This window comes from Amblyomma mixtum, chromosome 2 (genome assembly GCF_055824585.1).
Source record: "Amblyomma mixtum isolate Tamu chromosome 2, ASM5582458v1, whole genome shotgun sequence".
Classification (NCBI taxonomy): domain Eukaryota; kingdom Metazoa; phylum Arthropoda; class Arachnida; order Ixodida; family Ixodidae; genus Amblyomma; species Amblyomma mixtum.
In genome coordinates this window covers 250015382-250042529 of record NC_143013.1, presented here as the reverse complement: position 1 = coordinate 250042529, position 27148 = coordinate 250015382, and the positions used below count along the sequence as shown (strand labels likewise).

The 27148-nt window shown below is 46.9% G+C and overlaps 1 protein-coding gene across 3 annotated transcripts in view; it reads right to left on the bottom strand.

Annotated features, from left to right (window-relative positions):
• LOC149363468 (beta-1,4-glucuronyltransferase 1-like) overlaps window positions 1-27148 on the bottom strand; it is a 79486-nt gene that overhangs the window by 36153 nt on the left and 16185 nt on the right. The window contains exon 1 of one of the 3 annotated variants that reach the window (XM_089573485.1): window positions 19463-19567. The exons of 1 other annotated variant lie outside the window; for it this stretch is intronic. The gene's annotated coding sequence lies outside the window, so the exon portion shown is untranslated. Of the gene's footprint in view, window positions 1-3143; window positions 3542-19462; window positions 19568-27148 lie in introns of those variants that run through there. One more of the 3 variants, XM_089573483.1, reaches the window with a different exon arrangement.

Sequence of the window (27148 nt, the reverse complement as noted above, 5' to 3'; positions counted from 1 at the left end):
CGTAGGTGGCAGGCCTGTACTTGCGAGATGCAACTTGATTCACAACCGCCCTTCGGACAACAGGTAAAGGTGCCGTGGCGGAAATCATACCAGCGAGACAGCTGTGGAGAAGCGAACGGCTCGAGAAAAACTGCGACGGCCCGTTGAGCGAACGCGCGCAAACGGGCTAAGGCAACGGAGCCTTTTAACACCTGGCTTCGAGCTTTTTCTTTTACGAGATAGCGTAAGGAGCTCATTCAGCTGAAAACCAGGCGTCGGCCGTCGTCCTTCTTCAATATGAAAAAAAAAAAAAACAGATTACAGAAAAGTCATTAAAAGAAAACAGCCGGGTTCTAACTTAGGCCCACTGCGTACCAAGCAGGCGGGCACGCAACGCATATCCCACGAACGGTTGTTGGTTAGAGCGTGCTAGAGGGGGCACCTAGTGAACGCGTTGTGGTGTGTATGACTTATAGCAACGTGTGTTTGGGATGTGTATACTGATGTTGCAGTAACAGAAAAAATATAAAACCAAATATAAATATGCTAATTAGGCGTCAAAAATAGCGCGGAATGAAAAGGCGGAGTTATTTATGCATGGTGCTTCATTTTACTGGAACAAAGGTGTGTTTTTGTATCAGTATGTAGTGACGTAGTATGTCGTGCAGTATAACCTAGACCTAAATGGTGATTGGTAATCGATAATTGTGATTGCTAGTTGGTGACCGGTAATGTGATCTGTAATTGTGATTGTAATCGATACCGTGATCGGAAATCTGATTGTAGATTGGTAATCGGCTAGAAATTAGGAAGAAAAGGAAGAAAAAGAGAAAAAAATGAGGAGAAGGCGCAATCACGTCTGCTCTTAAGGCGAAGCTTAGGTATCCTCCTAATTTATTTTCCCTGCTGGTTATCGTCGCGCAACCAATAATTTTATCGTTGGGAGATTTTCAGCCTTTCGCGCACCCTACCACACCCTGCGTAATAAAAAAAAACAATTTGAATGGCACCGCTTTTGCGAGTTCACACCACAGTTGCTACAATCTCAACGCTAATTTATGAGCCCGGCATGCGCTTCTAGAGCTTTGTGAATTAATTTCACCTGTAAACCGATAATTATCTTCGCTTAACCGGCTCTAGAAGCGGCGTACGTTCATCGCGGGTTGAACAGAGACGCAAATTAGGTAGCCTTCGCTTAACAGAGGCAACTTCGTTTGTGAGTCTGAGCCACGGTCTGAGCGAAGCTAGACGAACCGCAAACTGTGATGAACGATAGAAAGGTTCGTCGCGTGAGGCAACATCGGACAACAAATCTCATAACGAGACTCACAAATGCTGTTGACTTTGTCTCGGACGCTGGGACCACGAAATGTTATTACACACACGCACGCGTGCAATTTAGTTTGTACAGCTGAGTGGTTGCATTAGGGCGGCACCCGCGGAGAAAAGAGCTACGACCCATTATCGGCCAGCTGACCGATGTGTGCTGTCAACTAAATGCGTGCAGTGCTGCGAAAGCTACAGCGGATGTCAACAGATTAATCGAGTTAAGGCTGAGCAGTCTTTAGTTGTTCGAAGCCTTGGCTAAGGCAGCATTAGCCATACTAAAGCTATAACCTATAGTGGCTTTGGCCATGCGAACTGTACATAACTAGCCAGAGCCATCTATATAGGTGCCTATACCTCTTTGAATTGGATCCTTATTCGCTGGTGCTAACTGTATGCCACATACACAGCCTAGAGCACGCGTAGATGTAGTGCAGTCCAATCGATATCGCCGAAGCTCCTGCTTCCTGATGCCAACAGCGCCGGAGCGGCGGTTGTATGAAGAAGATGACCTCCTGGATCTTGAGACCGACGAGGGTCACAGTGGACGAAAACCCTAGAGCCCGATGAATCAGCAAGTCATGGCCTGCCAGAGCTCTGTTGTTCTACAACCAAGGCAACCGGGCTTCCACGGTGCCAAAACGTGAGAAAAATGGTCGTGTATACCCGGGAACCCCGAGGCGTTTCGAGGAACTCAAACCCTAAGCTCCGTACACCAACCTGCACCCTTGTTCACGGCCGTTAACTTTGGGGAGCACACATGAAGACATTTCGTGACGGCGTGAGAGTTGGTTTGATGCAATGGATATCAAAACGCTATTTTGTGGGGACGCCTTCGTCGGGTTTATCTCCCCTATTTTCGACCCCACAATTTATAGTGGATAGAAAAGCGCATGGTGACTCAGTATGACGGTGGTGGTATAGTGGATTTAAAAGATGTACGACTGGCAGAAGAGTGCGACCGGAAATGAGCAAGACGACGGAAGCAAATAAGATAATGATGTTGTTACTCTTTGGTACATAAGCGTACAGTTCGGTAACGCAAATATGTGGTACATATAAAACAACAGTCACTAAGCAAAGCGTAATTCTAACTGAAGTGCCGCAAGGACGTGTAGGTCATCGGAGTACCAGAAAGAACAGGATGTCTGTAGTGTGGACCCGCTTTGGGAGGATTTTGAGCATTTCTTTCTTTTTGAAGTGAGGGAAATGGAGGCGAGAGTTCAGTTTTGCGGGCAGTACAAAAAACTGAAAACATACAGCAGCTCACCGTAGGGCATTCAACGTTAGAATGGACATGAAAAATGCTCTTGCCAGCACAAGACGAAGATCTCCCTTCAATGGCGCCTTCAAAGCCGATGAGAGTCGCTGCTATTAAAGTTTTTGCCGTTCTTCGTATGCCGCCATCATCTTTGAAGTCATCGAGTGGAGGTGCCTGGAGTCACCACGTGGGCCTAAGCAATGATTATTTCCCAATCATGGAGCAGTGCTTTGCCTCATAGAATATCTCGTAAAAACTGCAAGGAAGCGAATCGTTCATTCGGGTGATGCCCTCATATTCTACGTCAAGTATTGAATTTTTGTATTTTTTTGTCTCTGGGTGGTTTTTTGAATAAAGAAGCCCGAGCTGTACGATTCACTCTCGTCAATTCATCTCGTTTCCACATGCGTTAAGTTGGTTAATCGGGTCCGACGGACGCATTGACATTCAGTACCGGCATGCATGTTAAAACTTCCTCAATATTTGGCAGGTCTTCGTCGTTATATCTGAGGGGCACACAATTTCGGTACGATTTCTTCCCGATTTCACCTCGCAAGAACAACCTTCGGGGACTTACAAATTCTCGTCGACAGCGTTCCCAAGCAAGCCAGAGCCGACGAGGAAGCTTGCTGTCCCGGACAGTGGAGCCAGCGGCCGTCCAGACGCACACACGCACACACTGACACCCACAAGAAGCTGTATCCTCCCCTCGACAAGCGCAGGCAGCTTCTTCGCGGTCGGCGGCTAAATCCGAGACGCCGCTGAGGCTCCGTTCCCCGCAGCTCGTCTTCAGTGAGCGACAGCGGAGAACGAGCGTGCGCGCGCGGCCGCGGCGCGGGCGCGCTGGCAACAGCAACCGCCGCGGCGCGCGGGCAAACAGAGAAGCAGGGGGTGTGGGGGGGGAGGAGTCTTCTCTCGCCAGCGCAGGCTCTTTTTTCAAACTCCCAACAGCGCTACAACTGCAACTGACTCAGCCGCTGTCACGGAGATAGTGGCCGCTGTGCACCACCGCAGCGGGGGTTCCTCCTTGGCGCTTGGGAAAGGCTCTCACTTTTTGCTCACTTTCCTCCGTCGCCTTTTAAAAGGAGCCCAAAAAGACGGCGACCACTTTTCTCTCCTTCAGGAGGAGAACGACATATGGGCGTCCCTTCCTTCTCCAGTCTATGCGATGGTGGACGACCACTTCCGAAGAACCGTTGGCCCTGCGGCTTGGGTTTGAAGAACGACGAGAGAGGGGAGTGGAGAGGGTGAGAGAGAAGATTGCCTGCTTGTCGCGGAGGAGGAGGAGCGGTGATGTCTTGTCGTCTCTCCAGTCTCCGCCCCCGCGCAGTGTCACCAGGAGGAGACTGCTGCTGCAGACGACAACGCACCAGTTCCGGTTCCGGTCGAGGGAAGCAGCAGAAGCAGTATCGTACGCTCCCTCACGCGGCACGCCCCTTCACTTTTCTTTTCTGCCTCTGATGCGTTTCCTTTCTAACCTTTCTTTTTGTTGTTGCACCGACTGTCGTGGCCTTGACTGCGCTACCGTACGCACACCACCACGCACCGCGGGCGGGTACTCACTCCTAAGCGCAAAGAACCATCGTCGTCACAGCTTCCGTCGTTGCGGCTGAAATGTTTCGCCAACCGTTCCGATGCCGCGAAGGCAGCAGTATAGTAGCGGCGAGCGGATGTGTGACGAAAACACACTTCCGTCTCTTCCGGCGGCCCGTTTGCGCAAGCCTTGCAGCAGCAGCAGCAAGCTGCAAAGCGTCCCTGCTGCTGCCGCTGCTTCTAGCGAGCCGCTGTTTGTTCGCGCTTCAGGGATCACCCCCCTTCCCTCTAAAAGCGAGGCTGCAACTTGGCAAGCGTTCAAAAATTGAGGGGGCCGGCAGTCTCAGTTGGCGGAAGGCGCTAACAAATGGCCACCGCTCTTACGAGAGGCACGGGCGCACAGACCGTGCGCACGAAGGAACGTGGTGAAGGCCGAGTTTTGGCAGGCCGGTGAGAACCATAAAACACGGCGAGCGAAGCTGTATGAAGGCGGCTAGCTCAAGACGAAGAAGATGCGTTGTTGGAAGCATTGTAGGGCCTGCTGGGAATGTTCAGCTTTCACTGAATAAATGAAGCACCGCGAACCTGTAGAAGTAAAAACAAAACGAAAAGGAGAGAAGGTAAGGCGAAATCATGCGTTAAACGAGCGTTTTCCGAAAATGGCGCGGGACGACCACCAATCCGCTTCAATGATCTTCAGTTGGAAGCGGGCGCCTAACTGAAAGAGTAAAACAGTTCATTGTTAGAAGTGAGTTAACCATGCTGCTAAGTTAAGATGATTCACCTCTTTTCGAATGTCCGCCAACGCTGCTACAACGCCACAGAAGCCAGCTGTATAGCTCAAAAAGCCTATTCTTGAAAAATTCTGGTTTATAAGCTTGTTGAAACAGCCTGCACACGGCGTATCTTCGGGACGCAGACTTACGCAGTCAGTCACCATCTCTTTCTTTCTTTCTTTCTTTCTTTCTTTCTTTCTTTCTTTCTTTCTTTCTTTCTTTCTTTCTTTCTTTCTTTCTTTCTTTCTTTCTTTCTTTCTTTCTTTCTTTCTTTCTTTCTTTCTTTCTTTCTTTCTTTCTTTCTTTCTTTCTTTCTTTCTTTCTTTCTTTCTTTCTTTCTTTCTTTCTTTCTTTCTTTCTTTCTTCTTCTTTCTTTCTTTCTTTCTTTCTTCCTTTCTTTCTTTCTTTCTTTCTTCCTTTCTTTCTTTCTTTCTTTCTTTCTTTCTTTCTCTCTTTATTTCTTTCCTTCTTTCTTTCTCTCTGTCTTTTTCTTTCTTCCTTTCCTTCTTTCTTTCCTTCTCCCTTTCCTTCTTTCTTTCTTCCTTTCTTGCTTTATCTGTTTCTCTCTTTCTTTATCTCTTTCTTTCTTTCTTTCTTACATGCTCTTCTCTTCCTTTTGATGTGTCCGCGGCTTAAGTGGGTCCGGCATGGAAAATTTAAACGCCTTGTTAGAAATCCGAGGCAAGTGGCCTAGACGATACTCATGAAAAATAGCCGCTCTAGGGGCGGTTGCTCGGTGGTTGCCCATTGGAGGCTGCTCAGCTTCTGAGCAGGAATTCGCAGGGTTGATCTCGCCTCCTGCGCTCGCATTTCGGTGGAGGGCAAAAAGCAAGAACTGCTGTGTACCCAGGTTTCTGTGCACAAGCAGCCCCCGTTGCTCTAAATGAGATCGGAGCCCTCCGCTACAGCATGCCTCGCATAAACCTAGGCTTTAGTTTAGCATGTAAAAGCTTACTGACCGATTCTCATAAAGTCCCCGGGTGATGGTCTGGGCTCGTATTGTTCTCCTTCCTCAATTGTGGGCCCTGCACTCAGGCGGAACAGTCGGTCGAAGTCTACAGTGCGACTAAATAGGCTTAAGTTTTGTTTTATTTTTAATGTGACAGCATTACATGTGAGAGCAGTCCAATTAATGATTGGTCGCGAGAGGTCGCTCGGGAAGACCAACGTAGTTCGCACAAGCCCCACAGGTGGCAGCACCTGCCACCTATACCGGGGCAGTGGCGCATCGCTTAACCGCTGCACCACTGCGCCAGGAGGGGTAAGATGACTACCAGCGATCTATGCATGCAAAGTAGAGAATGACCAATTCCGCATATGTGGACATTATGCCATTAACGCCATCCCCTCATACCTTTAAGGCGGAGATGAAGTCCGAATGCGCTGACCTTCGCCTGATGACTGCTTGACTTTGAAAACCTAGCCTCGAACCGCAGCTTAGAATGTTGTTCGTTTCAGGTACTTCCTTGATTGCCAAAAATTTTATTTTTTCGCACGCACAGTTGAGACGTGTAATAAACTTGATGGTTCTTTGCGACAGCTACCACCTCTACAGTTTGTAAAGGAAGTGCCTAGCTAGTTATTTATATATATTCTCATTTTTTCGTTCTACGTAACCACTCTAGCAATATCTCAGAGTTGAGACAACAGTGCTTCTAAATAAATAATCAAATAAACCGAAGTGCGAACCGAAGTACAAACCGAAGTGCTAGCAGACCTGATTCGTATTAGGCCTAACCACGCTAAATCCTCCGCCATTTTTGTCTGCTGAGAGATACGGGCACGTATGTGCTTTCGGCGATACAAAGACGCACGTCGTTGCTTTCAACTCAGCTTAGGAGGGCTTATATCTCGTTTACTCTCACGGTCACAATATTTTGGACAGATGTTATGTACAGGCTGGCTGTGTCTACGAAAAAGACAAGCTTTACCTTGGCAAGCTCGTTTATGGAGTCTAAACCTTGGATATCGCGTCTGAAATGAAAAATAAAGAAAACATTTTTCTAGGAAACACCCAATTGACTACAGCTGCCAGGGATTAGCGACGATCCGTATACCTCCCGCCTCTTTATTTCCTAAGCCACTTTTTTTTTTTGTGCTGCTTTTATCGCGCTTGCTTGAAGTCAGTACCAGCGCGCCTCCTGGGATGACTCCGCTAGTGTGTAGCCAAGGCCTGACATGTGTCAAGGCGCGTGTCTTCTTCCTCGCGTCGACCGCCGTGGCCGGCTCAATGGGACGCCTGATTGAGGACACAAAAAGTCCCCGGCAAGCAGATGTTCGTCCGGCCAGCAGCGGCGGCAGCTCTTAACGGCGCGTTGTCGTCCCCGTGCAAGCCTCTTCCAGAACCGCCGGCCCCGCTCCATTCAGCCAAGTGCGGCAGCGGGGCTCTGCAACGTCCGCCCCGACGACGACACCCGATATATACCTGTAGACTTTTTCGTTTTTTTTCTGAGGGGGGTGGGGGGGGGGGGGGGGGGGGGGGGGGGGGGGGGGCGTGAGGTTGCTTAATCCTTAACGTCTATTGTTCCAAGAGCACTGCGTAGTGTCGAATATGCAGGAATTCTTCGGCCTGTTTATCTAAAAGTATATACTGAAGTTCCTCGCGAATTAACTGTGGTATTAAGCTAGCTGGTGCTTTTGCCTCTGCACGAGCTTTAAAATTCGGTTACGCAATATTTCTAGGTAAAATCGGGGCCGCCGCGGTGGCTCAGTGGTTATGGCACTCGGCTGCTGACCCGAAAGACGCGGGTTCGATCCCGGCCATGGCGGTCGAATTTCGATGGAGGCGAAATTCTAGAAGCCCGTCGACTGTGAGATGTGAGTGCACGTTAAAGAATCCTAGGTGGTCGGAATTTCCGAAGCCCTTCACTACAGCGTCCCTCATAGCCTGAGTACCTTTGGGACGTTAAACCCCCCTATAAACCATAAACCGTTCTACGTAAAATCAGTCATTTGCTCATTACCCCAGCCACCCATCTTTTCCCCGAAACATTTGTTCACGTAGAATACAACCCACACGACATGACCGCAGTCCCACAAGCAGCTTTCATGTGGTGCCTTATCTTTAGCTGTCAGCGTTTTTAATTCCTTTAACGCTTGCATGTTCTATTCGCGATTGCATTTTCGCTTTGTTTGCATTTTATGTCACGTAACTAAACATTTTGATCGGAAAACGTTGACTATCATCACCTGTTATCAACTTGTCTGCTGTGCCAATGTGTGACTGGAATGGCTTCGTAGGTATAGGATTGAGTAAGTTATATTTGTTTGCATGCGACATTCGGAGCGCTTTTTCTTTCCATTAGCTAACCCAAAGCTGAAATGATCTAGGATTAACATAACACTGTAGTAAATATATTCAACATTCGCAACTGTTTTTCAAATAGTAGGGGTGCATTTAGCGACACTAGTGCCGTAGAAAGGCCAAGAAAGTTCAACAGTTGTATAACGAGGAACTACAAGAACGATCGGGTCTGAAAAAAGCCTGAACAGAAAGAAAAGGTATACATATTTAGGGGATGCAAAATATGAATGGGCGCTTAATCGACCTCTATGAGCATGCATCTCCGAGGATCCATAGAAATACAAAGAAACGGCAGCAATGTAGATCACACTGTTATTAAGTGGGAAAAAAATTGGACAGCGGCAAAGGAGTAATAGAGAGCTAAGGACTGCCAATAAATAGAGCACTAGGCCAGTCTGCCTGAAGGTAATCAGAAATAAAACATGTCGCAAAAAAAGGAAAGAAGAACGAAATGGAATATCAATGGCGAAATGAGGAAAGAAAGAAAAGAAAGGGTAATGGTTGATGAGGCATTGAAGCTTGACCCCAGCTTTTGCAAAGCCACTATGTCCTGGTACAAACATTTTCATGATGTATACGAACGTGCTACTTTGCGTCTACAGGGCGTAAAGGTGCGATTAGCACTGACAGCTTGCGGAGCTGTACTGATACTTAGCGGAAGGTAATCGGTATCTAAGAAGTATGAAGGCCGTGATACGTGGAAGTCCGTAATCAAGCCCCAAAATTCAATCGATAGTAGTGCATTATGAGCAGCGTGCTTCGTTGAAACCACCTGGCCCTAGCAAGAGAACGCGGCGAAAACACGGGAGAGACGTGTGCGAATCACACGCCGACGTGGCTTAAAGGCTGTGGCGTTCTGCTACAGAGAACAAGGTCGCGAGTTCGGTTACCGGCTGCAGCAGCAGTGTTATGACGGAAGCCAATTAGAAGCAAATCCAGTCGTGTTGTGAGATTACAATAAAGGTCAATGAACCCTACCTAATCGAAATTTTTCAGCAGCACTTTACTGCGACATAATGCGAAATGCGGCTGTTGAATACAGTTGCCTGTCTAGGTGGCATTACTCCATTTCGGCTCCTAAGATCTTTTCCCACTATGATATCGTGGCTGCTTGTTCTGCCAGAAAAATAACGTGTGTTCTTTCGGACATGACGAACTCACTCATAAACTAATTAATTAGTTAATTAATAATTCGTTGATGAAATAATTAATCGGCTGGTCGGCAGGTCAGTCGATCGATACATCAATCAATCAACAGGCAGTCTACGCTAGTGAAAGCTGTTTGCCCGTCAAATAGTCATCAAAATGCACAATGTACAGCTCTGAATGCTCGAGGTTTCCTTCGTTGATACGTTTTCAAGAAGTTGTCCGCTTTTGTTCAAATGTTATGGAGGCGCAGGAAAGTATTGTATCACAAGGGAGCTCCCGTGTTTTCCGGGCTACTATGATGAAACATTTTTTTTTCTCTAGTTCAGTACCTTGGTCTGTGCGTTTAAGCAAAGATGTCTGATGAATCAATTCTTTTCATTGGTTCTGCTTTTGTTTTTCTCGGAAGTGGCAGCCCTCAACAAATTATGATAACCCTCATGTAATGCTCCATACCAGGGGCCTTTGAGATATCAAATCGATAAATAAATAAAGGGAGGTGCCACGGGAACTGTACGTGTGTCACAATCATACGCAAATGGAAACGCCAGATACAATGCGTTTTTCGGCGGCAGCAGGCACAAAGTGACTCGTCAGCGTGGGGTTTCTGCGCTAAAATAAAAAAAAGTGCCTTCAGCCATAGCCCTTTATTTTATATAAGAGGCTATTACTCAACATGATGGAGTAACTGCGACACCAACTTTCTGATAAATGAAACTTAAAGTGTCTCTGGCCAGGATTCGGACATTTTAAGCAAACGAGCGCAGTGCTCAGATAGGCATAGAAGACAGTCTCTGCAGAACAATACAGCATACGCGTTCCGAAAATTCATGAAAATTCACATCAAAGACCTTTGCTCTCCATTTCGAAAAGCCAACCTCTACACTGTCATCCGAGCCATACTCTCAGCTATAAGCATTCCTTTGATCCATCATTCTGACTGACGGATGAAGGGCGCTCGCAGTCAACGCATTGACGTAGCACGTAATCATATACCTCCTGCAAACTTAAACGAACAGTAGTCACCGTAACTTACAGTGAGGGAAACTGCTTGCCACATATGTACTAAGTAGTAACTGCAGCTAGTAAGTGCTATGTAACATTCACTACCTCTAAAAGGTAGTAACAATAATTACCTTTAGCAATATTTTCCTCTACAAAAAAAAAAGTGAGAGAAATGCCTCTAGAATCATTGACTGCACACTGTAATTGGCCACAAGCGCTTCCCCCTTTTGGGACAAAATGTAAACAGCTCAATGTTCGCCTTCTAGCAAAGGGAAGCATTGTAGAACTGCAAAAGCAGTGGTTAAGAAAAAAAAAGTGTGCCTGAAAAGTGATTTCAAGGCTAATTTCTGGCTGTACACCTTGCAACCCCACTAATAGCTCATACGCAAATAAAGAACTGTACACGATCATGAAATTACCAGGATTCGAACTCACGGCCTCTGGATTATGAACCGAGCTCACATCTCACCGCAGCAGACAGTCTGGTTTTAGAAATGACAGCCTCATATGTATGTACCAAATACCGATGGTTGTCGTGTATGCTGGTCGCATTTTTATACCAAAACATGGAGATTTCGTTGCCTTGTTTTTTCACAACAGAATGTGGTAAGTTTTAAAGAATGAGTATGGCGGTTGAATACGTGTATTATAGTCACATGAGGAGTGCCGAACTGGTTGTCCTTAACGCGCAATACTTCCCAAACGTAAATCATTTACGTTATGCTTATTTGTTATAAACAGTATTCAAAGGGATATGGAGAGGTTTCAGGAAGGGAAGAAACTCGATGTGTCCAATTGCTTTTACGCGCGAGTTAGACTGATTTGCCGTAACTGGCTGCTGCACATTACTATAAGTGCAAAAAAGCACATATGAGATAAGGCAGCTATGTTGTCTGGAGTTTTGCAGTTATTAATATTCGAATATCCCGGTCAAGCATGGATATGACTTAATGAGTGTAATACACATCATTTACTATCTCCGCTATCTGTGAGGTAGTAACGAGGGTGTAAGAAGTTAGTAACGGTAAAGAAAAGATAGTAACAGCAGCAGTTACTACCTTTTCACTCGTACTAATTTTTTTTTCTAAGAGCGTACGGCATAGTGTCTTCTGCTCGTGGCCCGCACGCTTTTCCGTCTCGCATTTAGTTTTCACACACACATACACGAACACGTACACACCAAAAGAATTTTAGGTTCCTGTCCCAGTTCACGTATGCTTCAGCGTATTATGTGGGCTGTGCAATTTGTACAGCCTCCCCCTTAGCACACTAGAGCCCTCTATATACACACTGCTTCTCGCTCACTTGCACTGCGCTGGGTTTTCCTTAGCGCCTGTGGCAGCCACACACTTAGAAACGCAGAAAATGCAAACACACCGAACAAACACACAGAGGCACGCGTACGTGCACAGGCTTGCTTTCCAAGAAAAACCTGAGGGTTCCCGGGTCCGCGCTTCTGGCGCCCTTTAAGCTCGGTCACCCTGCTGCGGGGCCGAAGAAGCCCGCTACCAAAAACTCATCCCCTGACCTTCGAACAAAAGAGACGGACGCCTGCAACTCCGGTCGTAAAACAGAGGCGAGCCCTTAAACGGCGGGAAGGACAGGCAGTGGCCACGGATTCGAACCCCGGACAGAGAGGAATTTTTCTTGCACTGCGAAGTTTCTGTGAAAGCTGTATATCGGTCGCTTACTGCAAATTTACTCCATCTTAGGGGATTTTTCGAAATACATTAGAATATTCTGTTCATCTTTTTAAGAACGAAACTTGAAATGAGTATTTTGGATGGGAAAGGAAACGGGATTTTACTTAAAAAATAGAAAAACCATTTTACAGAAGTTAATTTTCATTTGCAAATTATCGCACCACTGCCAGATGATTGCACAAGAATCATTTACAAGATTGTGATTCTCTGCACAGATAATGGTATGGCGTCGATTAATTTCTGTACCGAACTGTTCTCTAATTGAATTGAAGTAAGGTAAGATAAGGGTGTGGTGGCCGCGGCTGACGCACGGTATAGGGATAGTTAGAAATTAAAGAGATGCTGTTGTCCCACGGTGGACGTGGCCTCGTCGAATACAACTATGGGAAACCGAAAATGCTTGCAAAAATCATGTTAGTACCAAATGTGGGTATGATCTCAAGTACGTTACTTGAAAGAACATCTCCTCACGCACAATCCGAAAACACACTCAAAGAAATGGTCTCACTGTTTAGATACAGAAAAGTATCCTAGCGACTAGCCCGCATGACTCTGTCGTTCAGTATACACATTGCGAACAGCCGCCTACCGCGCATGCGCATACGAAGTTCACAGGCTTTACGGAGTAATAAAGCCGCGAACGTTCAGAAGAGCGGGCGCGTGTGCAAGTGTGCACGGCGTCGAAAACCGTGGCGTGTCCTCCCAACCCATCCACCAACTCCGACGAGGCTGACGCGTGCGCGACCCCGTGTCGAGTGTACGGGGTTCGCTCTCCGAAGGGGGTCATTACAAGGTATAATAGGACCAGTGGCCCTTTCCGCCTGCCAGGTACGTCGCTCTTGTTCTTCGCGATGCGAGCCGCACGAGCCAAATTACAGGCTGCGGTTGGAAATGGCCTGTCCAGAAAAACAAAAGGAAAAAAAAAAAGAGGGCTTTGCCATCTGCAGGGTGGCTGGAAGTGCAAGGAGACACCGCTCGGAATCGGCCTTGCACTCTCTGAGAACTGCTGCCGCTCCAGGTGATGGTTTAGCACACACGCGTGCGCGCACACTGTCAGCACTGAGGCCGCGCGAGCGGTGACGACAGAATATATGTGTCAGGCGCAGCAGATATACGACGTGGGCCTCCTGTTATCGAGGTGCCCCGCCAGACTGCATCGCTGCAGTGAAGAAGGGGCCCGTCTCTTTATTGTTGATTTCCCCGCTGCTCAACTAACTCTTGATGCTTTTGTAGATATTTCTGACATTTTTTGTTCTCAATCACTTCCGGATTCTTAGTTGAAGAAAAAAAACATAAATATGTCAGGAAGAAGAATAGAGGTGAACAAGCACGCATCGCACAATGACAACAGCGAATTAGAGACGACGGAGGAGTTCAATGGCATCAATCTGCGGAAACAAAGAAAATAATGAGTAACGACAGCTGCTTTTGTGTTTGCCTTCGGGCTCCTGTAAGTGCAGTATTCGCTACCAAGCATAAAGAACGCCTTATGTCACCTCGTTAAGAACCCACAACTTAAGGGCCCACAACTTCGGTGCTCTGCAAAATCATAAGCCTAGCAGCTTCGGGTGTTCAAATCCAGCAAGCCGGACCATACCATACCATACCATACCATACCATACCATACCATACCATACCATACCATACCATACCATACCATACCATACCATACCATACCATACCATACCATACCATACCATACCGCTCCCTACCACACCATGCCCTATACCGTGCTATACCATACCACACCACACACACACACCCTCGAGCACCGAATGCCGATATCAAGATTAAGGTTTCCCTCTACTCGCTATCAGCACGGTGCACCTAAGACGATTCAACGATGGATACGTACTCATCGCGTCGCGTGTGGCGCTATGCGCACTAAAAACATGCAGTCGTCGACACTGTCAATATAAAACGTTTGCGTCAGCACTGCCGCTTCCGGTAATTAGCGATGTTTCAAAGCAAGACGGTCATTCATGCGTTCGTGCGGTTGAGCGGACCTCATTAAGAACAGGAGTTCGGACGTTTACAATCCGATACCCCACCCCGTTTCCTGACGCCCGCTACAGCATATGTGAACGTTGCTCTACGTGTCACCTACTGACTGATGGTTAAATTTCCGCACTCGTGTGCCTAAATTCACCAGTCGCAAGTACACTGAGACCCCGTGTAACTACGTGTACTCCCTCTTTCAAGCAGTGGTAGTGGTAACCTCTCAGACATACTGCAGATGCGGAGACAGAAATTTGTCCCTACAAACAACAGGCAGCCTGCTTCTAGAAAACATAAACAGTACGGGGTCGCTAGCGCCACAGGGTGGCTGCCAATGCCAGCGACAAATAAAGTGTGCAACTCCACCTCACCAGGCAAGCACCTTGGATCCTGAGCTTCGCGGCATCGATATTTTACAGTCACCGAGTCACAAATGGGGATAACAACGCTTGTGTTGCGGTACATCCCTTGTATTCTTCCGTTTTTTGTCGTTTGCATCTCCGAAATGAGGATAAAGCGCACAGTCTGACACGCCGCCTTTTCTTCCATAGCATCTACTGACCTTTCCACGACTGTCCGAGTACGTGGTATTTGGACTCTGACAGCTGCGTGTGGGCGTCCTACGCAACTGTCATTTCTACAAGCACATGCCTCGAGAGTCAAGGGGCCTATAGGTGCTCGTGTCCACGTACAGACCACCTATAGAACTCTGTGTCTACATGTGCTCCTGACGCAATCCTGCTTGTTCCGCGAAAGTGTGCCACGTTACATTCGTTCCGTGTAATCAGCGTTGCGAACCTGAAGCCTGCGGAAGGGGTCGGCTCGTCGAACGTACACTCCGCCAAGGAACGTCAATAGAAGACGTCGGGAGGAAAGCTTGCAAAGGTCCTGATCGGACTGACTTAGGTGTGTGAAAAAAGAAAGAAGGAAAAGAAGGAAAGGAAGGAAGGAACAGGGAAATAAAGAAAGAAGAAAGAGATAGAGAAAGAAACGAAAGAAGGACGGAATGAAAGAGAGAAAGAAAGGAAGGAAGGCAGGAAAGAAGGAAGGAAGGAAGGAAGGAAGGAAGGAAGGAAGGAAGGAAGGAAGGAAGGAAGGAAGGAAGGATGGATGGATGGATGGATGGATGGATGGATGGATGGATGGATGGATGGATGGATGGGTGGGTGGGTGGGTGGGTGGGTGGGTGGGTGGATGGATGGATGGATGGATGGATGGATGGATGGATGGATGGATGGATGGATGGATGGATGGATGGATGGATGGATGGATGGATGGATGGATCGATCGATGGATGGATGGATGGAAATTGAGAAACAAAAATGAACGCACGCTGCGAACACATATGTTGTCTTTTACTTCTTTTGTTTTGTCCAAACAGGGGCCTTTTATATTGCGATGCGTGCTCCCCAAGACTACCATGCTCGTGAAGCTAAACATAGAGAAGAACGCAACACTACTGGCGTTTTTATAAAATTCACACTCTGAAGCGTTACTTACGGCTCGCGCATTGGGTAAGAGACACCCAACGTGGGTATAAAACGTTTTCGAAATTGAAACAAATGAGGAAACAGCAGTTAGACGTCTCTATAGCACGAACACAACTTTTAATGAGATAACTGGAAATCGAGGTAACATCCTCGAGTTGCCACTGTGCGCAGCTACTCCGCAATCGTGTAAATGATCCAGCGAAATGATCCAGCGAAAGTGTGTTAGATTCATCTTTAATAAATATCGTTCTACTGACTCTCCAACCACTCTTATGGCACAAAACAACATACAGACATTGCAAACACGAAGAAAAATTCAATGATTGAAATTTCTTTTCCTACTCAAAAATAACAAACTCTCCATGAGCCAAGATTTATTTCTTAAACCGATCACAATGCGACTAACACGACATCGTCACACGGAATCACTAACACCTTACAGCGCTAGAATCAATGCTTTTAAATACTCATTTTTTCCTCACACAATAACTCGATGGAATGAATTCTCGCCTGAGGTTGTAAACAGCATCGATCCCATTAACAAAATTACTTATTGATAATTGCTGAGTTGTTTTTTTCCCTTGTTCTTTACTATGTTCTATTATTGTTATGTTAGTTTTGTGCTATGTAATCTGCCACGCCTCTTTATTTTGTGCTTTTGCCCCTCCTGCTTGGACCCATCTTAGGGTCTGCAGTATTCTGTAAATAAATAAATAAATAAATAAATAAATAAATAAATAAATAAATAAATAAATAAATAAATAAATAAATAAATAAATAAATAAATAAATAAAGATAAAAGCTTTTTCTTTTTAACTATAAAATACTAGCTCAAGCACAGGCTTCCTGTGGTCGGGACGTGACTGAAAGTATATCTGCTTTACGTAGCTTAGTTAACAACATGAGGCTAGTTACTGGGCTCAATTCATGTCAAGTAATGTTTAGCTTGTCCCGTGTCCTTCTTGTTCTTGTCCCTCGTTGCTCGCGCTGTTTTACCAGAACGCATCTGTACCAACTCGCCCAACAGAACGTTCTGCGTAGTAATGTTTAGTGCTCGCGCATATGCTGGTGCGTCAGAAGAATTGCCGAACAAGTGACCAACCTCCAACCTCTACGCTATTTATTGACCGGTTCTGGGTACAAGAACTCTTCATTGACTCAGTGTTACTACAACTTTTTTGTTGGGTATTTAGTTTAGCAGCCATGACGTAGGGTTTGCTGCCGAGACGCAGGCTGAAGGCTGAAAACGAGGAGTAAGGACAGAATATCACCCCACATTTTTATTGACTTTCTTGAATCCCATGGCTGCAGTGCTCGTGGTCTCAGCTGCGTTAAGCAGAAGACAGCAAAAAAGGAGAAAACCGAAAAAATTCTGTAGTCGGGCGAGTCGAGCAAAGAGTATCTTGAAGCGATGCCAGCAACGACGAAAAGCCCATACGGCTCGCCTGGAAACCCCACGAAAATACATGCAACGCACCGCCCGACGTCGAGAGGAGCGGCGTCAGCGTCAGTGCCGGCAGAGGCCAAGGCTGCCTTTTCCTTTCGTTCATTCATCTTAGTTTCTGGCACTCGTCTTTCTTTCGCTCGCATCTCCACTCGTCTCCCTCTCTCCTTCGCTCTATCTCCCCGTTGCGTCAGGACGTCCCTGAGGCTTCGCCGTACGCGATTCACCCCAGCGCGTGCAAACACGTAAATCGCGAATACTTTCTCTTCGGCGACCTCTCCCTCCCCCTCCGCGCCCGTCACGTCTAGGGCCAGACAGACGAGACGCATCCCCTCTCCATCTTCATCCCCTTCCCCTACCTTTCAAGGCAGCGCTGAGCCGTCGTGCGCGAGCTGACTGGGCCCTTCTGCTATATGCGGGAATCGCGTAATTGCGGACGCGAACATACGCGAGCCGTTGTTGCAAGCTACGCACTTATACGGACAAGAAGACAAGCGCGTGAACTTCCTATCCTGCCAAGCGGCCGGCGGACATTCGTGAATAAACGGGCGTGTGACGTCATGTGTTCGACTCACAGGTTTGTATGGACGCAATTATTTTCTTCGTTCCGCTGCCTCATTGCGCGATCCAGGATGCGCGAGAACCTTGGGTCACTCCTCTAGGCTCTCGAGCTTGTGGACGGACGTGACCGTTTATCAAAGAGTTGAACAGGACTTTACGGCTGACTCACTGCTGATCTTTCTTCCAAAGAATGTCTCGGAATGCAGCTTTAGGCGTCACACTTAGGCGTGAACAAAATCTATGATTCGAACCATAGGGCAGTGTCTTTCGCGGGCTTGAAATCCCATTCTGAATAATTATGGAATGACCGTTTTGCCCCGCTTCTCCTCTTTGAGGTGAACACGTTTGGGATAGGCTCTGCACCAGCGACCTCAGACGGGGCAGTCCTGTTTTGCTATTTTTTGGAGCCACCATAGTGAGATTGATTTCAAAATGAAGTACGAAATTTCACACCTAATCGCTTCGTATACCAGTCTGGCATCTGCTTCCAGAAATGGTTCTTTTAATATAATACAGCATAACCACGTTTAATTAATGTCGTCGTTAACCAACTGAACCTCAATCGCGTGTGCTTTCTACCCTGTTCCTCTATCTTGGAAGCATTTACTTCCAGATTAGCTACTTCCAACTTCTCTATATTTGGCTGATCCGCCGTGTGGACGTGCATACTATTTGGCGCCTGGTTAACCACTATATACCATCACTTCAGGTGAAATAGCGGATTAATAGTCGACGGGCGAGATCCTTAGAAAAACATGCGGTCGAATTTCGATGGAGGCGAAATTCTATAGATCCGTGTACTGTGCGACGTCAGAGCATGTTGAAAACCCCAGGTGGTCGAAATTTCTGATGCCCTTCACTACAGCGTCCCTCATAGCCTGAGTCGCTTTGGAACGTTGATTCTCCACAAAACCAAACCAAAAAGGTCTATCTCGTCGCAGATAATTGACGACAGCATATATGAAATGTTTTGAAGAATAGCATGTTCTAGAACGGCTCATAGACGCTGCTAGCCGCAATCTTTGAATCAGTCGATCGGCCACGGTATGGGTACTTGTCGCCGCGTTCGTCCACATTCTTAGTCGTTAGTCACGCGTACGGCTTCCTTCTCACATTTGCGTGCGGTCGCATGACGCAACCGTTGTTTCTGAGCCGAGCGCTTCTGCGCCCTGCGTGACGTCAAACGCATGACGTATTCCAAAATCTGCTGGACTCTCTTGCTAGCTTCCGGTCGAATCATGCCCCATCAACCGGTGGAGCAGTATTGTAACCGACCACGTTGACGCACGAAGTGATCGTATCAGGCATGTAGGGGCACCTCCGCTTCCACGCGTTCACTTCCAAGGCCCTTAAAGGAGCGCCAAGTGTTGTCAATGTGACGAATTAAGTACAATCGTCCGAACGGTGCTGTTAGTCTATGCAGCTCCATTCATTCTGCCGCCTACTCTCTACCAAGGATGGTTGCGTCGATTCCGGCTTCATTATCCCTAAGCTTCTCTAAGATGTTCGGATACGATCGCCGAGAATTGGAGTCGAGCACAGTTCATCCCCAAAAATGCGCTTTGGAAACGGCGTACTGCAACTACAAAGCGCTCGATACGCTCGATTTAAAAGAGTACGACGACTGCAACAACTAGGCCTTGCACGCATAAAGAACTAATGAAGCTCTTCGTTCTCGGTATCCCCGGGAATGAACACAATGGACGTCGAGAAATACATCATGCACGTTTGTGTGTGCCTCACATATAACGGAGCGGCCGTATGGAGCACTTCTCCTTGTTCGTCTTCCTCCCGCCTGCATTGCCAGTAACGATAACAGGATCGCACTTATTTTAAATGGTTGAATGAATGGAACACGTTCAGAATACATTGTGTGGCAACAAAAGCAGGGCTCAGTAACAGAGAGATAAATGTGTAGTTAGAACTCGCAGCTCACCTCGCTTGCGCACCGTTCCCCCGCGTCCACAGTGGCGACCCCGCCGGCGGCGCTTCTCGTTCTGCGTGCTAGAGCGGCAAACCGCGCTGCTGCACGCCAGGCCAGAAACAGCAGCCGAAGCTGCTGCTATGCACCGCGCGTGTACAGCTACATGGCAGCGGAGTGCTCGCATTACTGCATAAACAACGACTACGGGCCGTGACAGGCAGACGAGCACGCTAGCGTCCCTCGCAACGGAGAGGGGGAGGTGCAGTTTTCGATCTCTCGCCTGTTCCCTCTCCTCTCCATTTGTCCTCCTCATATCAGTTTAGGGCTCGTTTGCATCGAGATAACGATTACCAGGTTAACCGCAGCCTGTTAGGATGAGTGAATTTGATTTCGCGAAGCAAAATGGAAGTTCAAGGCGTTTCTACGTGGCAAAGGAGAGGCACACACAACGGAAAAATGGACAAGGGCTGGGCTAATTACTCAATTTTTCAATTACCGCCGAGTAAAAGCCACGCACGCGTCAAGCTAGGACAGGCAATCCTCGTATGAGTTTCTTAGTTTTTCGCCTTTAACACCCAAATTCCCTTCCAAACGCACAGTAGCATGCCAGGGATTTTTAGAAGCCGGCTAAATTTTCTCCTTTTTCATTTAAGGGCTTCTCTCTCTTAGCGAACAGTTGGAGGCTATTCTTGGGTGAACAAATTCGAAAAAAATGAAGAAGCGAATGAGCGAATGAATAAATGAAAGAAAGAGGAAACGAGCGCACGCACGAACGAACCAAGGAAAGAAAGAAAGAAAGGAAGAAAGAAGGAAAGAAAGGAAGGAGGAAAGAAAGAGATAGAGAAAGAACGAATGAAAGAAAGAAAGGTTTGGTTTGGTTTGGTTTATGGGGTTTAACGTCCCAAAGCGACTAAGGCTATGAGAGACGCCGTAGTGGAGGGCTCCGGAAATTTCGACCACCTGGGGTTCTTTAACGTACACTGACATCGCACAGTACACGGGCCTCTAGAATTTCTCCTCCAAAGAAATTCCAGCCGCCGCGGTCGGGATCGAACCCGCGTCTTTCGGGTCAGCAGCCGAGCACCATAACCGCTGAGCCACCGCGGCGGCGCAAGAAAGAAAGAAGGAAAGAAAGAAAGGAAGAAAGTATGATTTCCTTAATGAGTGAATGAATGATTGAATGAATGAATGAATGAATTGAGATGTTTGTTGAAATTATGGCTAATATATTGCTCCAAGCTATTCCACAATATTGCCGAATGGTCAGATCAGAGCAGGTGTCGAAGTGCCCACCTACATATTTGGATAACTTACAGTCACGCGGCAGAAGCGATGAGTTAGAAAGCAATACTGCTTTTAGCAGACTTGCGTACACGTGAAAATCGCAGATATACGTCGCCTTACTTTACTGAACACTGATCTCAAACCGCGCGTATCCAATCGTACCCGTAGCAAGGCCACGAGTAAGATTAATGCAATATCATAGAACACATCTAGCATTTCCTACTTCAGAAAGTAGCTGAGGGTGTTAAAGGGCAAAAAAAAAAAATAACTACGACAAAACCCCTAGCTACCAAAGCCTGAAGGCAATATCGCTGTCATTTGGGATTCTTTTTAGAACTCTATGAGAGTTTCCTTTTGTAACTGTGGATCATTCTGTAGCCAAGCATTTTCTTGCTGTAGGTAGACGCGGGTGCAGGCGATGCGGATTCGCATTTCAGCGAGCAGAAAACCATCGTCGTGGCATTAGAGGAACAGTGGGGACAAACTGATGTTGGCCTGTATCGATGCACTACGGTATTCTAACGACAGAAGTGCCACTCTTACCGAAAACTTAGCTTTGATAATCCAGAAAAATACAAAAAAGAAAAAAAAAACGATATACAGATGTCGCATTCACCAGTAGATTTCGCGAGTGAAATGCGTGCGGCGACATTGATTTTTTTTGACATGACAACGGCGGCAGCCAGGCCTACTCGGTGTCGAGGTCACAAGTTTAAATAAATAAAAGGAACATTTTAAAATTCATTTTTTCAGCCATAAATGGGCCTTTTGCTGCCGGACACATTTTAACGTACCCGGAAAAAGCCAGAGAACCAATCTTCGCTGAGAACAAAATTTGAATGAATTTCTCCTCAGTGTCCCTTTAAAGCAGTTTTCAGCTGTATCCCCCAGGGGTTGGAAATGGTAAAGATAGATTATGGATGGATGATATGTAGATCGCTGTCACTTGTGGATTTCACGTCCACCACGTCCTTATCTACTTGTACGTTCACTCTGCTAAATATCATGTTGCCATATTTTCTGTTTTGCTCGCGTTCTTGCCATCCTCTTACACCATTTGACGCTTTTCTTTTTTTATGCATAGCTTCGTGTGCAATGTACCTTCAGATTTGTGAAGACCTAGATGCGTTATTCTCCCCCTCCCCCTCACTATAATGCCAGGATAAATACGCTGAGGACAATGTATAAATAAAAAATAAAAATGGGGAGCGGGCAGATTGGTTCACCAGGCTCCTCGAGGTCGCGTTATGCCCCGCACTGCTGGCGCGAACCAGACGGATTTCCGACGAAGACATTCAGCGTTCGAACACCGTTAGTCGCTTCTGCCGCAATTCTCCCTTCCTCGGACTCGAGAGGAAACGCATTTCTCTGGGAACCCGCTTTCCTCGCAAATCAGCGACACGGCCGAAAAGGGCGCTGCTGTCTGCCTTGATGTCTCCCCTGACTCCCAGAGGGCGCCACTATCTCCTGCAAGACTTGTAGGGCTAAGCTCCAAGCGACAAGGTATGTACAACATAACGGCGAAAGTGTGACTGCGCTCATCGCAGCGGCGTTAACCGGAACCTGCTTTACTCGCAAATGCGACACGGTTATGCCAGCGGTGCTGCCACGGGTGGAAAGCGTGCGCAGGGAAGGAGAGGGTGTAGATGAACACGCCTCGGGCGCATATACGTGCATTCACGCGCGTGCTCACGCGTGACGCCGTCGTTAGACGCCGCCGCGGCGAACAGCTCTTCCCGGAGCTCGATTTCGGAAACGGGCCGAGCGTCGTTTGCGGCGTGCCGTTAGTATATAGAATGCAGAAACGCGCGCGCTGAGCCGGCGACGAAGCAAGCAAGAATGACGAAAAAGACTCGCCCGGCTACGGCGTGACGGAAAAGCAAGAGGTCCAGGAGTGCCGTTGCTGAGACGTAAACGACGACAAGTGCTGCTGCTGCTGCTGCCATTGCTACCTGATTTAGCCCTTCACAAAGCGCGAGCTCCAGCTGACCTAGCGAGGCTGCTTCAGTGAGTGGACGGGAGCGCGCGGGAGGCGGAGAGTAATCGTAATGCGGGATTCCGCGCTCCTGGACTTGCGGGGCTGCTTTTTTGAATCCGCTTTGTTGAAAACGGGCTGTCCCCTGAGGAGGAAGCTGTCCGCACTTTTTTTGGAGGGATTTATGGTTGCTCGTCTTTCACCTAAATTGAACAATTTGGAGCATCGGCATAATGTCATGTTCATTTCTGTGAGGAATACGCTTTGTCACTGTGATTATTATTACCGTGTTCTGACGAGAGTGCGCGTAAGAAAGCGCTGCTTATCGTAGCTTTTATCAGATGGGAAAACGTTCACAGGTGTTCACAGGTTTCTAATGCACTTCTTAGATGGTTGGTTGGTTTATGGGGTTTAACGTCCCAAAGCGACTAAGGCTATGAGAGACGCCGTAGTGAAGGGCTCCGGAAATTTCGACCACCTGGGGTTCTTTAACGTGCACTGACATCGCACAGTACACGGGCCTCGAATTTCTCCTCCAAAGAAATTCAACCGCCACGGCCGGGATCGAACCCGCGTCTTTCGGGACAGCAGCCGAGCACCATAGCGGCGGTGGCTCAGTGGCTCAGAGTATTAGTATATGCTCCAAGCATTAATTGATCTGATGAAGAACAAGCAGGGTGGAAAAGATTTCAAACAAACGACTGCGTGCAAATCTACACCAAACTGGGAACAACGTTACCCTCACAAGGAAAGCAAGGCAGGCTTCTTGAAATTTTTGCTGTGAAATATGGCCACAGTGCCCAGGTTGCGCAAAATTAAGAAAAAAAAACTTAAGCACACATTGTTTCACTTAGTTTAATTGGAATAAATAAATAAATAAATAAATAAATAAATAAATCAATAAATCAATCAATCAATCAATCAATAAATCAATGAATCAGTTTTGTCCCCGATAGTGCACCAAAATGAGAGATTACAGCGCCTTTCTAGTTTCCCACTCCGTGTATCAAAGGATATGCTCCGTTACTATATTAATTAGAGCTGGTAACAATAATAAGCACGCACTCATTTTTTATTTATTGATGCAGTAAATTGTGACTTCTGTCCTTTGCAACTATGATTTTTTAGGTTTCTTCAGGCTGTCTCTTTTAGATTTATTTGATATAAATTGTGTGCACAGCTTCTCTGACTAGATGGCGTAGGACAGCTACTGTGGAAACGCACTAAGGGTAGGCAGCACAGTGGACGTCGAGCCTTTCGTGTAAAAACCTCGTCGACACCATGACAAGAACTAACGGGGCAGGGCATCTTGACTCGACGACACTAGTTGGTGTAGGAAGAAGGCAAATTTCACTGTCGGATATACTCAGTCGGCTCTGCTTGCGCCGCGCATGCCAATGAAACGCCACCGTCGAAGCGCGACGCGTACTGTCCGTGACCCGTGACGTTCGCTGTTGGGGCCACGGACGCTGTGCAGTGTCTGAGAAAACTCCCGCTGTGCGACATGTTCGCGCGGCCGATATTTTCACTCGTAACGCCAATAAACATAATAGGTCACAATCAGTATCCCAGTCGCAGTCTGGCAGCATACTGTCTAGAGGGCAAAGAGAACTTCCCAATTTCCTTTATTTAAAGCCTTGAAGTGTGTCAGTAACTCTATTATACTTCCGCTTCCGGGCTCAATAGAAAACCTATACGGTCTGGAAACTTTCGGCAAGGATGGCATCCTTCCGGAACATTGTCATATTGTTAGTTGTAGCTCGTGGAGATCTTTCAACCAATGATTCTTGCGAAGTACGTTGACTTTCATAAACAAGCTTTAGAGACAGCCCCCCCTCCCCCCACCTCCCCTCCCCTACTCGAAACTGATGGGCTAGAAGCTCCGAGAAGAGGTGTACACACACACACACACACACACACACACACACACACACACACACACACACACACACACACACACACACACACACACACACACACACACACACACACACACACACACACACACACACACACACACACGCGCGCGCGCGCGCGCACGCACACACACACACACGCACACACACACACACACACACACACACACACACACACACACACACACACACACAGAGACTCTTTAATGAAATACAGAGAATTTAGCCGGCGTTTAAAAATCGCTGGCATGCTACTCTGCGTAGGGAGGGGAATTTGGGAGATAAAGACAGAAGGATAGCAGTGTGGAAGAGGTAAAAAAAAACGAAGGTAAAATGCGGCCATGAAATGGGTACTAAGGATGCAATGGCGAGTATTGATGTAACCTATGGAATGATGGAGTGCGTAGTCCGACAAATGGGCTGACGAAGTTCACTGCATGAAGAATGCATGAAGGTAACGTACATACCACGCATACATTCGCACAAACATGCAGACATGCAGACATGCAATCTCGTGCAAGTTACAATCCGCAGGCTGTTCGGCTACCTCGTATATGCTTTACGTATACGACTGACTAGTGATGTTCGTCTTCATATAAGTCCACCACGATTTGAGCAGAGTTGGATGTATATTACAAAGGCGTATACATATACAGTTTGTGCTAGCGCGCGTCTTTCACGCATGACCGACAAGATGGACTGTTCTGCAGGCTTTAGTTGAGACTCTGCTCGGTAGCGTGGCGACAGAGGCGGCAAGCTGCCGCAAGTTTGTTTTCCAATACGGGTGCCAAATGTTCATCGCAGCAGTGAGAAAGACGCATACACCCACTCCAGATTGTTAGGACATGTTATACTTGGCGCTTGCATGCAACTTGAACCTAATGCATCTTTCTCTCCTGATTGGCAGGAAAAAAGAAAAGGGCTTTCGGGTTCGAATGATGCTGTCGGCAAAAAAAAAGAAAGAAGAAATGACAGAGCGCTTCTGAGCATTTCACATAATACAAAAATCTGTCGCAGCACGAACGAAACGGGGACAAGTGAGAACAAACACGACACGACGAGCGCTGCTAGCATTTCACGACGAGCACAGCATTTCACAGTGGACCACAGGCGCGAAAGGTCACGCCTAAAAAGTGCCGAATAAAGAGAGAAACAATGCGGCTATTGAAGTGTTTTATCTAGCCGTCTATATATTCACCGGCTCTTCCGATATGTGAGGGACAAAAAAAGAAATCAAGAACAAAAGGTTTTTGACATTCCCGGGATACGTAGCGCATCGTGAAAATGCGTTCCTGGAACAGAACTTTAGGAATGCGCGAGGTCTAATGGACAATTAGGCGAGTTTGCATTGGCAATCGATACCGAGCGGCGCGCTGCGCAAATTGACGTGGCAGTACAGAAAGATGGGAGAACAGCCGGGGTGATACATTGGGAACAACTTCTTTATACGTATTTTTATACGTCAAAAGGGAAGCGATGCGCCACTGGCATATTTAAGGAGGGATATCGACCGCTCACACTGAGGGAGAAATTTCCCATAGAACAGCCCCCACTGACCCTCCTTTACTCTGCGAATATGGTTTAAAAAGTTAATAGCGCATATAGAACCCCTTCCCCCGCTAACTACTCCGTGTATAATATTTCAAGGATCAAAAAGCTTTAAATCATGAACAAAGAAAAATATTTACAGATTTATATCTGTAGCCAATTAGGCTACTCATTTGTCCTGTATAAATATTAACATACACGTCAACCGTTACAGATACATTAAAGCGAAACCGATAATTCAACCTTGCTTGAATTTTTAAAAAATTAGGCTTATACAAAAGTTTCAAATGCCTACCGTGTTTAATTTCACTTGGTAACAAGTTCCAAATTCTTGATAAAAACTTTTCATTTGTGTTTTTCCGCAGCTATTGTGACAGACAAGGGCATTAAAGTTACATTCCTGGCCTGCCTGGTGTAGCGGTTTGGGTACACTAAACGTACACAGAGGAGGAGAGGAGGAGGGGGTTGTAGATTGTATTAATGATGTGACTAACAACATGAGACATTTTGCACTGAGTGGCGCGAAGTTCTGAACCGAATAGTAACCTAAACAGCCATTCCAATGTCTTCAGCTCTGACAGTACCGAGAATTATTTTTTCCTTTCTTGTTTCTTTTCTTGCCTGCTGTGAAAAACTCTTTCGTATTGTTATTCGTTATTTCTCTACTCCGTATTGGATTAGGCCCGTTATATTCAGTGGCACGAGCCGAGACACTTTTTCTTTTAATTCTTCTAGTTATTCCTACCATAGTACTAGTTAGTAACTTGCACCGTCAATGCGCCCCGACTACGGACACGCATAACACTAAATCCAGGATAAATCTCTACAACCAAGGACCCATCTGAAAGCAAAAATGAAAACAGTCAAGAAATCCCTGCTCATTTTCGAATGGCCTTCTTTACGCGCTTGTTTCTAATAGGCGGTTTTCGACGCTTTCCGCTCGTTACACGCATTAAAGCGCTCCTTCGCCTGAAC